Source organism: Halichoerus grypus, chromosome 3, assembly GCF_964656455.1.
Source record: "Halichoerus grypus chromosome 3, mHalGry1.hap1.1, whole genome shotgun sequence".
Taxonomy (NCBI): Eukaryota; Metazoa; Chordata; class Mammalia; order Carnivora; family Phocidae; genus Halichoerus; species Halichoerus grypus.
In genome coordinates, this window is record NC_135714.1 from 23,531,915 (window position 1) to 23,547,528 (window position 15,614).

Genomic DNA, 15,614 nt, shown 5'->3' on the forward strand with positions numbered 1-15,614 from the left:
GTAAAGGTCCAGGTGTGGTTAGTGTGGCTCTGGGATATAGCATACGGTGGCATTTCTCTGACCAGTCAAGAAGCAGAGAAAGTGAGCAACAGCACCACCCATCCTGCTCTCAAAGAGTGCCTCCATAGCACTGGGGAAGTTCATTACTCAGTCCCGTATAGATTGGATTATTCTAGCCTGTGGGGAGGTGTGGCCCAACTCAGGGGAATCTCCTTGGGCATGTAGGACCCGGGACAGCTACAGAGGAGGTACAATACATCCTTAGGGAGTTGGGAATGTGACAGGCAATCTATGCTCCTGTCTTTGAAGTTCTTAATCAGGACACATTCACTGAGACAGAAAACTAAGACACTCCAGTCTAAGACCCCGCAGGACCTGGTTTGGAATGCTGATATCCATGCTGAACCCAGTCATGGAACAAGACATTCATGATATTGAGCAATCCATTGCTGATCTGGGGGAAACTGACCACTCCCAGGAGTAGGTAAGGCATGTGTAAAGACCTAAGATAGAAAGGGAGCTTCGGAAGCCAAAAGACTCTCCCAAACATCTGTAAAGTTTCCAGCAAATGTTAACACAGGGGCATATGTGGTTGACCTCAGTGCTGCCCTGACCCTACCTGGAAAAATAGATAGGCAACCTGGTTCTGTGTTGGTCAGCCTGTAGAAAGCCTTAGAATATGAACAACAGTGTGGACCTGACCCACCTATGTTTACTATCTCCCATCTGCTGGAGCAGAGCCCTCAGGGATAGAGTCAGCGTGGGTGCCTCTCATACCCAGGTAAAGGATGCAAGCCAAGACTGCCCCCAGGTGAGTGCTGTTGGAGGTGACCAAAGGCCTAATGTTGAGCTCACTATTGATTTGTCTCCCAGAAATAATCAAAGGTGATGGCTTTGCTTGTACTGGAGCTGAGTGTACTCTAATACATGGTAACCCTCAGAAGTTTTCAGGCCCCCTCAGTGCGGCTGATGATTACAGTGGGCAAACTGTTAAGGTTGGAAGGTCCCTTTGAAATTGAAATTGGGTGTTCTTCCCTCCACAGGAAAAGTTTATCTCTTTAATACTGGAAAGCATACTGGGCATTGATACCCTACAAAGGCCAAATCTGCAAACCTCTATTGGTGAATTTCCCCTCTAGGTTAGAGTAATCAATCCAGTGTTGAGGGGAAATGCCAACTGGTAACTGTCAAAGAGTATAAATTGCTTGGAAGCATATGGAGTTAGGACAAACTATCCAAGAACTATAGCAAGTGGGTATTGTGTGCCCTGCTCATAAGGCTTTCAACAGCCCATTATGGCCAGTAAAGAAAAGCTAAATGGCTCAATGCTGATGATGACAGGCTGCTGAGAATTGAACAAGGTAGTGCCCCAACACCCCATGCATGAGGCCATGCCCAACATTGCCACCATCTTAGGTACCTTGGTCATGGTCCTAGAGTGTACCATACTATACTGGACTTAACAAATGCTTTTTTAGTATCTCTGAGTCACAAGATCAATTGGTCACTAAGTTATAACATCTATTTGCCTTCATGTGGGAAGGGCAGCAATGGACTTTTCAAGTGCTTTTCAAAGGCTACTTGCACAGTATGTCATGGGATGATAACTTGAGATCTGTCCCTATTTTCCTTCCCCACATCAATAACTGGGTCCATCACATTGTGAATGTAATGTTAATATGTGGAGATTTGCCTCTGCTGTAGGACATTCTGAAAACTGTGCTGGTATATCTGTGAGGGAGAGGATGGATGGTGAACTTATAGAAAATTCAAGGCCCAGACACTGCTATAAAGTTTTGGGGAGTTGTTTGGTTGGGTAAGACATGCATTGTTCCAGGAACTATAATTGACAAAGTGCAAGCCTATCCAATCTCCAAGAACACAAAAAGGGTACAAGACTTTATAAGGATTTGGGATTTGGGGAGGACTTTTATTCCCTGCCTGGCACCGTGCTTCCATCCTCTACACCACCTGGTAAAGAAAGGGCACATGTGGGACTGGGCAAGCAGCCTTTGAGAAGGCAAAAATAAGAGTGAAGGAGATTAGAGCTTTGGGCATCTCCCAAGCAGAGCTACCAATTGAGTTAGCTGTGTCTATGACTCTGAAAGGTATGGGTTGGGCACTGTGGCAGAGATAACAGAAGAGAGTACCCATAGGATTTTGGTCCCAGCTCTGGAAGAGGACAGAAACCTGAGATAACCCCATAGAAAAACAGCTCTTTGCAGTGTGCACCATGCTCTCCCACCAAAGTCTCTCACGAAGGAACAGCATTATCATGGTAAGAACTTCCTTACCTACTTATCAAGGTATGACTTGAGAATATGTTCTATTGACCCACCTTGGCATGGTTCAAACCCCCCACATTGACTAAGTGACATGTCTTGTTGTAGTAGTGGACGACCCTATCTCCAAACACACTGTTTCTAGATATGTAGGTGGTAATAGGCTTTGTGGAGCACCTGATGGAAATACCTTTGTAAAGTGGGTCCACTCTATGCTCAGCAAAGGAATCAATGCAACTGTTGGGTATGTGGACAGGTGCCCCTCTTTAACTTGTCAGGATTACCATGGTGATTATCAACATTCCAGGAGAGGATTGGAAAGCCCTAAAGCAGTGTATTAAGAAAGCACAAGCTAAGGCTAGTACTCTTAATACATCTAATATTACCAATACTGATTCAGAAATGTGGCTTTTGTCATACACTATCAATAACACTGGGCATGGGTATTCTTTTTCTGTTAGCCAAACTACACAGGCAGCCATCAAACTCCTGATCAGAAGGGTCCTAAAAATACCATCATTAGAGCCATGGGTAACGACGCTCAGATTTGGGATGGGTTCATGTGGCTCCTACGGGGTTATGGACATTTGAACAGCTGGACATCCTTTTATTGGGAATGGAAAAATCACTCTAAACAAAACCAACCCAATTGTCCCAGGAATAGAGGATGGTTATCTAGAACTGTGTAGTCAGTCACACTAAAAATATTGACTGGTTTGCCCATGACTGGTTGCACCATCCAGCTATTTATTGTGTAGCCTGGATGGGACCCAGTGGCTGAGTGGCACAAACCTCTGGCCATGGCTTCCACATGGGTGGTTGGGTTGCCTTACTCTGGGTTTTCTCTGGGAAGAGGGAAGAATCTGTCCATGGTAACAAAAATTGCCAAGCACTCTCTCCTCAAGGTCAGCTGGACACGTTCTAGTTTCCACTAGTATGGTCATTTAGTTGCCATTTTTTCCCCCCCACAGGCCTGGAGGACATTTTCGCACCTATAGAAACCCTGACTAAATTCATCCAGCAAGCTTTAAATGATAGCTAACAAAGCCTGTCCTTACTGAACACTGTACTGTCTGTAATGAGAAAAACTGTCCTCCAAAATAGGTTTTGGTCTTCGGCATCATTACTGCCTTGCCAGTAGGCATCTGCACCGTTATCCAAACAGAATGTTGTGTGTTCATACCTGATAAATCTGTTTAATGTATCATTTTTATTAAATCACATGAAGACACAAGTTAATGCCCTGAGTGATCCAATGCCCAGCCTAGGGGACTTAATAAATCAGTGGTTCAGATAATGAGGCTCTTGGTGAGAAAAAATGTCACTTATTTCAGGAATCATTATGTTAACCTGTGTTTTTTCTTGCACACAGGTACATTGTTGTGTTATCTGCCTCTGTGTAGTCGGATAGGTGCCAAATGAGCTACCTCCATGCTAGTGAAGCCCCTTGCTGGACACTCAGGGCACATTGCAGAAGAGCGGTCCTGTAAGATTGTAAAAGCCATTCAGGAGGGGTAGGGTGTTGGAGAAGGTCATCCAGATGATGTGACCAGTGGTTGGCTCTTGAGCTGGATCCCAACAATCAGAGGCACCTCACCTTTTCCTTATCCTTGGAATGTAAGGTCTGCCTGACATTCCACAATGGAAACTGTTTCCAAGGACACAGACTTAAAAGCATAATGTGCTGTTAAGACCCTCTGGATGGTGTACATCACTGAATCCAGCCAGGTAAGTCCTCTATATGACTTTAAAAATTCTAGATGGTGGTGTGGAGATCTACTTGTCTTGTCACTATAAATTCCCTTGCTTCTTAAATCTGCCACCTACCAATCTGAATTGGTCTGCCTCTTCAGTCTCTTCTCACTTTCTGTGTTGGGAGCCAGTTTGCAAACCAACAATATTATATACATATTATCAAATAAGTTATATTTTGCTAATTTAGGCCATCTAGAAATTATGAACTTTTTTTTTTTTTTTCATTTTATCCTGGCCTATAGAGAGTTGTTATTATTTTTCCTAACTGGCTTCATCTCCATAAAGTTTTCCTGCCCATTCATCAGGCAAAACTGAGCTTTTTGTATCATATTTTGCTTCTTGAGGCATTGTTGTTTTCTGTGGAGGAAATAATACATCAAACACAAAGAGTGTGCTTCTTTGTCAGGGAGGGGTGAGGAGAAATGTGAGATGTGAATTCTGCTCTGCCCACGGCCTTCATCAGCCAGCAGTAAGGAAAAAAAGGTTTATAAAAATCTATTGCTCTCGTGGAAAGGAAATAGGTAGCAGGTCCCGTTACTTTAAGAAAAGAAACACATACACACACAATAGTAGTAATTTTTGTTACTGTTTCTGCTGTGTTTTTCTGCCAAAATAAACATGGCTCTGTTGCATCTCACCATTTCTCTTTCTGTTTCTCTTAGAGAAAGAAAAATTCATGCTTTACTGATGAGTTAAATCATTGTCTAAGGCAAAGGTGGGGGGTGTGCTCTCAATTGTTCTTACAGACATTAGTCAGCATTTTATTTCACTATTAGGAAAGTTGATGGACAAGATTAAGTTTTTTCTTGACTAGCCGTGTTATCTTCAATTTGTCAGTTTCCAAATTACAAAGCAGCAATTTCACTGGTCAAAATTTATCATGTTTATAACATTTTCCTCACCATGTACTAACTTGATGTAACTAACATCAAGAACCCCTAAAATTTGGCAGATTTTAGTGTGTGTATTTGTGTGTGTGTGTGTGTGTGTGTGTGCCCTCTTAAACTATAGATAACAGTTTAACTCTATGACCCGTAATTCAGAACAAAGCATCATCACTATAAGGCTACTACCCTTTAAAATGTATCATATCATTAATTTAGTTTGTTTAGTGTTGATTGTATATTTGGCAAAGCAAAAAGCAGAAAATAGATTCTACCTCTGATTAGTACTTTCAGGGTAATACATAAGTGAGGGGAAAAAAATCAACTGCAAGAGAGAGAGAATTCAAATGGGAATTATGTTTAATGACTATTGTTTCAGCACTATATTTGTTTCCTATTGCTACTGCAAAAAAAATTATCCCAAACTCAGTGCCTTAAAACAATACAAATTTATTATTTTACAGTTCCATACATCAGAATTATGAAATAGGTCTCACTAGGCTAAAATCATGGTGTCTGCCGTGCTGAGTTCCTTTCTGGAAGTTCTAGGGAGGAATCTATTTTATTGCTTTTTCCACCTTCTAGAGGCTGCCATAATTCAATAGCTCATCATTTCAATTCATCTTTAAAGACATCAATGGAGCAGTGAATGGATGAGTCTTTTTCATATCTGAAAAGTAGCAGAATATGCCACCCCAGAATATGCTTCTTTGGCATAGGGATTATTTTGAGCTGATTATTTTTGAGAAATTTCAGACACAGAGAAGCTCAGAAAACAAAGTAGAAGCTACCCTTTTGTAAGGGAAATTTACATTTATAAAGAAAAATCTCCATTTATAAGAGTGTCTCCCTCTTTGTACCAGGGAGGGAAAGATGACTCCAAATCACAAGAGAATCTTGTCAATGGAGAAGGTCTAAACTGAAATAACATAATAGAACAAATCTCACCTTTGTTAATCTTGCTCATAACTGGCTTCTTTTCCCAACATCTTGCTTTTATCTTTAGCTGAAGATGGTATATAAGGTGGTGGGTTTGACCATTTTGGGGAGTTGTTCACTTTTCCTAGGTTATCACCCCTCTATAAACGATACATTCCCATTTGTTTTTTCTCTTGTTAATTTGTCTTTTACTACAGCGGGTCTCAGACAGAAATGCAGGCGAGTAGAGGGAAAATTATGTTTCCTCCCTTACACATCACATCACTCTGACACTGACTCTTCTGCCTCCTTCACCCACATTTCAGTACCTTCAAGATCACTTTGGGCCACTGAATAATCTAGAATAATCTCTCCGTTTTAAGGTCTGTTGATTTGCCTTAATTACATCTGCAACCTTAATTCCTCTGTGCATGTAATGTAACATATTCATAGGTTCAGGAGATTTGTACTCACACATCTTTGGGGGCCATTATTCTTCCAACTGTAAGAATATAATATGTTCTTTATACTGTGCCAGTTATTCCAAGAAGTTGAGGGAGGGAAGAGCAAGTCAGAAATGGATATATATTGAGGAGAGGAAAAAAGATGGCGGAGGAGTAGGGGACCCTATTTCAACTGGTCCCCGGAATTGAGCTGGATATCTACCAGACCACTCCGAGCACCCACGAAACCAGCCTGAGATGTAAGAAGATCTGGATCTCTACAAACAGAATATCGCAGGCGGTTGGTTTTGAGGTAGGAAGTGGAGAGCCGTGATCCTGCGGGCAGATATCGGACGATAAACGGCAGCGGGAGGGTGCCTGGACTTGGGGATCCTACACCACCAGTGAGTGACAGCCTCGCGCGCTGCGGACGGGCACAGACTCACAGACCGGTAGCGTCGGGAAAGGACTTTAGGGCAGCCCCCGGGGTGGAAAACCAGACCGTAGGGGTCGTGTGCACGTGAACTGCAGCCCCCCGGGACAGAAAACGGAGTGTCGGTCGCGCGCACGTGAACTGCAGCCTCCGAGACGGAAATCCAGTGCGCCAGGGTCGTGCCGGTGAACTGCAACCCCCGGGGGTGGAAACCCTAAGCGGTGGAGTCGCGCACGTGCGAACTGGGAGCGGCTGGCGGTTTTAGAAGCACAAAGGGCAGAGACGTGCCCCGACCTGGAGGCAGGGCTGGGGGCGCTGCGGAGGGGCGCACAACCCAGGCCGCTGCAGTTTATAGCAGCAGGGACAGAAACGGAGATGGTGTGGCCTGGAGAGCTCACTAAAGAACAGACTGAAGTCTCTCTGCTCTGAGGCAGAGGGTTGGAAACGGTCTCTTCTGCTCTGACTCGCGGAAGAGACCCGGAAAGCCGCCAGGGAAAGGCGCCAGAGACCAAAAGCCCCAAAGACTGATTCCCACTGAGCCCATCCCCCGCCACCGGGGCCCAGGGCAACTCCGCCCAAACAGGGATGCCTGAGTAACAGCACGGCAGGCCCCTCCCGCAGAAGACAGGCTGGGAAAACAAGAGGCCAGCAACCCTAAGGTCCCAAGAAAACAGGTGCATCTTGCTTGAGCTCTGGTCAATAATTTCGACTCTATACATTCCCTCAAACACCCATCAACAGAATGACTAGGAGGAGGAGCCCCAAAACAGAAAAGACTCAGAGATTATGACTTATGCTGCAGATTTACAAATGGATGCAGACATAACCAAGATGTCAGAGATGGAATTCAGGCTAGCAATTGTGAAGACAATGGCTAGAATGGAGAAATCAATTAATGGCAACATAGAGTCTCTAAGGGCAGAAATGAAAGGGGAATTGGCAGAACTTAAAAATGCTATCAATGAGATCCAATCCAATCTAGATAATCTAACAGCTAGGGTAACTGAGACAGAAGAGAGAATAAGCGATCTGGAAGACAGTATAATAGATAAAAAGGGAAAAGAGAAGGCCAGGGAAAAACAACTCAGGATCCATGAAAATAGAATCAGAGAAATAAGTGACACCATGAGGCGTTCCAATGTCAGAATCATTGGAATCCTGCAGGGAGTGGAGAGAGAGAGAGGGCTAGAAGATGTATTTGAGCAAATCATAGCTGAGAACTTCCCTAATCTGGGGAATGAAACAAACATTCGAGTCCTAGAGGCAGAGAGGACCCCTCCTAAGATCAAGGAAAACAGGCCAACACCCCGGCATGTGATAGTAAAACTTGCAAATCTTAGAACCAAGGAAACCATCTGAAGGGCAGTTAGGGGGAGAAGATTCCTTACGTACAGAGGGAGGAACATCAGAATAACGTCAGACCTATCCACAGAGACCTGGCAAGCCAGAAAGGCCTGGCAAGACATATTCAGAGAACTAAATGAGAAGAACATGCAGCCAAGAATACTTTATCCGGCAAGGCTTTCATTTAGAATGGATGGAGAGATGCAGAGCTTCCACGACCGGCAGAAGTTGAAAGAATATATGACCACTAAGCCGGCCCTGCAAGAAATATTAAGGGGGGTTCTATAAAAGGAGAAAGACCCCACGAGTGATCTACAACAGAAATTTACTGGGACAATCTATAAAAACGTCTTCACAGGCAACATGATGACAATTACTTCATATCTTTCAATAATCACTCTCAACATGAATGGCCTAAACGCTCCCATAAAACGACACAGAGTTGCAGATTGGATAAAAAGACAGGACCCATCCATATGCTGTCTACAAGACACTAATTTTGAACCTAAAGATACATCCAGACTGAAAGTGAAGGGATGGAGATCTATCTTCCATGCCAGCGGACCTCAAAAGAAAGCTGGGGTAGCAATTCTTATATCAGACAAATTAGATTTTAAACTAAAGTCTGTAATAAGAGACACAGAAGGACACTATATCATTCTTAAAGGGTCTATCCAAATAGAAGATCTAACAATTGTAAATATCTATGCCCCCAACATGGGAGCAGCCATCTACATAAGCCAACTGTTAACCAAAATAAAGAGTCATATTGATAACAATACGTTAATTGTAGGAGACCTCAATACTCCACTCTCAGCAATGGACAGATCATCTAAGCAGAAAATCTACAAGGAAACAAGAGCTTTGAATGATACATCGGACCATATGGACCTCATAGATATTTACAGAACATTCCACCCTAAAACAACAGAATACTCATTCTTCTCGATCGCACATGGAACTTTCTCCAGAATAGACCATATATTGGGTCACAAATCAGGTCTCAACCGATACCAAAAGATTGAGATTATTCCCTGCATATTCTCAGACCACAATGCTCTAAAACTGGAACTCAATCACAAGAAAAAAATTGGCAGAAATTCAAACACTTGGAAGCTAAAGACCGCTCTGCTCAAGAATGTTTGGGTCAACCAAGAAATCAAAGAAGAACTTAAACAATTCATGGAAATCAATGAGAACGAAAACACATTGGTCCAAAACCTATGGGGTACTGCAAAGGCGGTCCTAAGGGGGAAACACATAGCCGTCCAAGCCTCACTCAAAAAAATAGAAAAATCCCGAATTCACCAACTATCTCTACACCTTAAAGAACTAGAGAAAAAGCAACAAATGACGCCTAAGCCACACATTAGAAGAGAAATAATTAAAATTAGAGCAGAAATCAATGAATTAGAAACCAGAAACACAGTAGATCAGATCAACGAAACTAGAAGTTGGTTCTTTGAAAGAATTAATAAGATTGATAAACCACTGGCCAGACTTATCCAAAAGAAGAGAGAAAGGACCCAAATTAATAAAATTATGAATGAAAGGGGAAAGATCATGACTAACACCAAGGAAATAGAAACAATTATTAGAAATTATTATCAACAACTATATGCCAATAAACTGAGCAATCTGGATGAAATGGAGGCCTTCCTGGAAACCTATAAGCAGCCAAGACTGAAACAGGAAGAAATTGACAACCTGAATAGGCCAATAACTAGTAACGAGATTGAAGCAGTGATCAAAAACCTCCCAAAAAACAAGAGTCCAGGGCCTGATGGATTCCCTGGAGATTTCTACCAAACATTCAAAGAAGAAATAATACCTATTCTACTGAAGCTGTTTCAAAAAATAGAAACAGAAGGAAAACTTCCAAACTCATTCTATGAGGCCAGCATTACCTTAATCCCCAAACCAGGCAAAGACCCCATCAAAAAGGATAATTTCAGACCAATATCCCTGATGAATATGGATTCTAAAATCCTCAACAAAATCCTAGCTAATAGGATCCAACAATACATTAAAAGGATACTCCACCACGACCAAGTGGGATTTATCCGCGGGATGCAAGGGTGGTTCAACATTCGCAAATCAATCAATGCGATAGAACACATTAATAAGAGGAGGGAGAAGAACCATATGGTCCTCTCAATAGATGCAGAAAAAGCATTTGACAAAATACAACATCCTTTCCTGATTAAAACTCTCCAGAGTATAGGGATAGAGGGAACATTCCTCAAGCTCATAAAATCCATCTATGAAAAACCCACAGCAAATATCATCCTCAATGGAGAAAAGCTGAGAGCCTTTCCCTTAAGATCAGGAACACATCAAGGGTGCCCACTCTCACCACTGTGGTTCAACATAGTACTAGAAGTCCTAGCAACAGCAATCAGACAACAAAAAGAAATAAAAGGTATTCAAATTGGCAAAGAAGAAGTCAAACTCTCTCTTTTCGCAGACGACATGATACTTTATGTGGAAAACCCAAAAGACTCCACCCCCAAATTACTAGAACTCATCCAGCAATTCAGTAATGTGGCAGGATACAAAATCAATGCACAGAAATCAGTTGCTTTCTTATACACTAACAACGCAACTGTAGAAAGAGAAATTAAAGAAACGATTCCATTTATAATAGCACCAAAAACCATAAGATACCTCGGGATAAACCTAACCAAAGAGGTAAAGGATCTATACTCTAGGAACTACAGAACACTCATGAAAGAAATTGAAGAAGACACAAAAAGATGGAAAAATATTCCATGCTCATGGATCGGAAGAATAAATATTGTTAAAATGTCTATGCTACCCAGAGCAATCTATACCTTCAATGCCATCCCAATCAAAATTCCAATGACATTTTTCAAAGTGCTGGAACAAACAATCCTAAAATTTGTATGGAATCAGAAAAGACCCCGAATCGCCAAGGAAATGTTGAAAAAGAAAAACAAAGCTGGGGGCATCACGTTGCCTGATTTCAAACTATAGTACAAAGCAGTGATCACCAAGACAGCATGGTACTGTCACAAAAACAGACATATAGACCAATGGAACAGAATGGAGAACCCAGATATGGACCCTCAACTCTATGGTCAAATAATCTTTGACAAGCAGGAAAAAACATGCAATGGAAAAAAGACAGTCTCTTCAATAAATGGTGCTGGGAAAATTGGACAGCCACATGCAGAAGAATGAAACTTGACCATTCTCTAACACCATTCACAAAGATAAACTCAAAGTGGATGAAAGACCTCAATGTGAGACAGGAATCCATCAAAATCCTAGAGGAGAACATAGGCAGTAACCTCTTTGACATCGGCCACAGAACTTCTTTCAAGATACATCTCCAAAAGCTAGTGAAATGAAAGCAAAAATGAACTTTTGGGACTTCATCAAGATAAAAAGCTTCTGCACAGCAAAGGAAACAGTCAACAAAACAAAGATGCAACCCACAGAATGGGAGAAGATATTTGCAAATGACACTACAGATAAAGGGCTGGTATCCAAAATCTATAAAGAACTTCTCAAACTCAACACCCAAAAAACAAATAATCAAGTCAAAAAGTGGGCAGAAGAGATGAACAGACAGTTCTCTGAAGAAGACATACAAATGGCTAACAGACACATGAAAAAATGTTCATCATCATTAGCCATCAGGGAAATCCAAATCAAAACCACACTGAGATATCACCTTACACCAGTTTGAATGGCAAAAATGGACAGGGAAAGAAACAACAAATGTTGGAGAGGTTGTGGAGAAAGGGGAACCCTCTTACACTGTTGATGGGAATGCAAGTTGGTACAGCCACTTTGGAAAACAGTGTGGAGGTGCCTCAAAAATTTAAAAATAGAGCTACCCTATGACCCAGCAATTGCACTACTGGGTATTTACCCTAAAGACACAGATGTAGTGAAAAGAAGGGCCATATGCACCCCAATGTTCATAGCAGTAGTGTCCGCAATAGCCAAACTGTGGAAAGAGCCGAGATGCCCTTCAACAGATGAATGGATAAAGAAGATGTGGTCCATATATACAATGGAATATTACTCAGCCACCAGAAAGGATGAATACCCAACTTTTACATCAACATGGATGGGACTGGAGGAGATTATGCTAAGTGAAATAAGTCAAGCAGAGAAAGTCAATTATCATATGGTTTCACTTATTTGTGGAACATAAGGAATAGCATGGAGGACATTAGGAGATGGAAGCGAAAAATGAAGGGGGGGGAATCGGAAGGAGAGATGAACCATGAGAGACTATGGACTCTGAGAAACAAACTGAGGGTTCTAGAGGGGAGGGGGGTGGGGGGATAGGTTAGCCTGGTGATGGGTATTAAGGAGGGCACATACTGCATGGAGCACTGGGTATTATACGAAAACAATGGATCGTGGATCACCACATCAAAAACTAATGATGTATTGTATGGTGACTAACATAACATAATAAAATTAAAAAAAATAAAAATAAAAAAATAAATTGCCCTTATGTTTCATCTTTATGGTATTTTAAAAAAATGATATCATTGAGGGCGTCTGGGTGGCTCAGTTGGTTAAGCGACTGCCTTCGGCTCAGGTCATGATCCTGGAGTCCCGGGATCGAGTCCCGCATCGGGCTCCTTGCTCTGCGAGGAGTCTGCTTCTCCCTCTGACTCTCCCCCCCTCATGCTCTGTCTCTCTCTCAAATAAATAAATAAAAAATCTTTCAAAAAAAAATGATATCATTGAATCTAAAAACTGGTCAAATTGTCTGGAGATAATGCAAAAAATCATGAAACTCTAAATATATTTTACTCGGTCTTCTTGTATGAACTTATTTTTTCATTTCCAGCCCACTTTCATCACACATGCAAACACGTGCACACACACACACACACACACTCTAAAAATGAATAGTAATGAAGCTGAAGCTGATGTTGATTATGTTTTGATTTTTGGCTGCCTGTCAGTGATCACGTTTTAAGCATTTCAAGCCTTGGAATAACTACTTTTTAAATGATCTTAGGCATATATAGCAATACTAGTTTTTTTACGAATGAATACTCTAAATTTTGAATTCATTTTGTTCAAATTCAAGTGGAATTCACTAACAATATTATCCAATAAGTGGAGTGGAACAAAACTTACATTTTGGAAATATTATCAACTTTTAATTATTGAAAATAAATCTTGCAAAGAAGATGCCATTAAAATGTATTCCTACAAAAGCTGTGAAAAGACCAAACTAAACAGTAAGAACTTACATGTACAGATTTAATTTTAAAAGTCTACAAATGTGCTTTGTAATATCTCTACATGTGGGAAGAATTTTGGTAGAGTACTATTTTTTATTGATAATTTCAATTTTATACTCGCATGGAAATAAATGGAGAAATCCTATGCTTTTGAAACACCTATGTTTGGCAAAGGAGGCATACAAAGGAACATTCAAATAAGCCATAGATGAAGTCAACTTATTTAGCAAATTTTGTCTTGTAAAATATTAGTTATAAATATTAGTGCTCTGAATGAAGGCAATAAGACAGTACTTATAAATTGATTGGGAAAAAAATACATTCATATTTCATGGGAACAAAACAAATAAAACAAAAGACAAAAACTGGAATTGAAACTAGTCACAATTTTTAAAAGTTTGTTTTGTTTTTACTAGGTACCAAGAGAGTGAGACGGAAAGAAATTTTCTCAATTAAAAATGTTACAATATGCAGAGAAATGACAATACAAACGTCAACACTTCAACTTTATTAAAAAATCAACTTTGAGGAAGATTGTGGGTGATTTTGGAAGAAGAAGGAGAAGGAGGAGGTGAAGAAGGGAAGAAGAATGATATCTAAATTAAAAATATTTTGCAGAAAAAGACCAGTCGCAAGGCATACTAGACAAAGGAACTGAAGTACATGAATATGGAACCAGAAAAAATATTCTGCTATTTCACTTTTAATATAAATGATACTTTTTGTTTTCATTGATATACCTTATATATATATATATATATATACCTATATATACAGCAATGTATATATAATTAACATAGATATATGTGATTTGAATGAAAAATAAATTTTCAGGGGCGCCTGGGTGGCTCAGTCGTTAAGCATCTGCGTTCAGCTCGGGTCATGATCCCAGGGTCCTGGGATCGAGCCCCTCATCGGGCTCTCTGCTCGGCAGGAAGACTGCTTCTCCCTCTTCCTCTCCCCCCCCCCTTGCTTGTGTTCCCTCTCTCACTGTGTCTCTCTCTGTCAAATAAATAAAATCTTTAAAAAAACAAAAAGAAAAAGAAATTTGAATAACTGTTGACCACCAATAAAATAAAATAAGATCATTCAGTTCCTAAATAAATACCTTAATATAAATTTTCACTTGTAAGATGTCTTGGTTTGAACAATATAATCTATATTTGCTCTGTGCATAACACTTAACTTTTATTGTTGTTATATAGCTGTAGGTCTTTATGCTTTTCTTGCAGAAATTAACATCTTTCCCTAGATATTTTTACTGTTGGGTCCTTCTAATTATTATGAATTTTACTCAAGTGTCATCCCCTCCTTTTATCAGTCACATTATGTCTTGTTTTATTTCTTTATTGCCAGTCTTTCTAACTGAGATTATCTTGTCGTAAGTATATTCTTGTGTATTGTTTCCCTTCACTGGCATGGGAGTGGGAGAGAGATTTTCTTTGGTATAGTTCCGTGTTATTTTGCTCCAGCTGGAATAAATGATACCTGGAAGAGAATTGAAAGGTTAATCATCTACTCCAAGGACTCATCATTATCTATGTGAATAAATGGAGAATGTACTTCAAATATTAAAACTGATTAGTCTATTCACAAAGCAATTATTTATATCCTATTTATATACAATTTATAAAGATGCCATGGGAAAATGCAAACTTTTTAGAAATCTTTGTAATCTCCAAGTACCCTGATGTTTCTATACTTTTGTGAGGTTTTTCTCTCATGCTATTTGCTCGCTCGCATGCCATTGACCAATTATTCCACATTTTGGTCACAAATTAATCTTACCTCTTTTCTAAGAGCCAAATCAAATATTACCTCTGTTTAAAAGAAAACCATAGGACCAAAATGATGTCACTTAAGTTGTCACCAAACCCATGCAGTTTCAACCTCACCCAGAAATGTAAGTCAGTCAGTCAGGGACTTTTTGATCAGCACCAATGAGATCATCTGTTATATGGGCCATCTCTATCCCCAAAGATGAGATAATCCATTCAGTAAGACCCCTTGCCCTTCTACCCAAGGGCAGGTGAACTGGCCTGGAAATATCTTTTCTTTTCTTTTTGTCAATAACTTTCTTGCCCCACCCTCCTTTCTATAAAAACTTTCCATTTGTACAATTCTTCAGAGCTCCCCTCTACTTGCTGGATGGGATGCTGCCCTGATTCATGAATGGCTTAATAAAGCCAATTAGATCTTCAAACGTACTCAATTGAATTTTTGTTCTTCAACACCTCCCACAACATGTTTGACTCTGAAGCAACCTAAATGTCCTTTCCTCATACTCTTTGATACTCTGAGTGTGCTTCTCA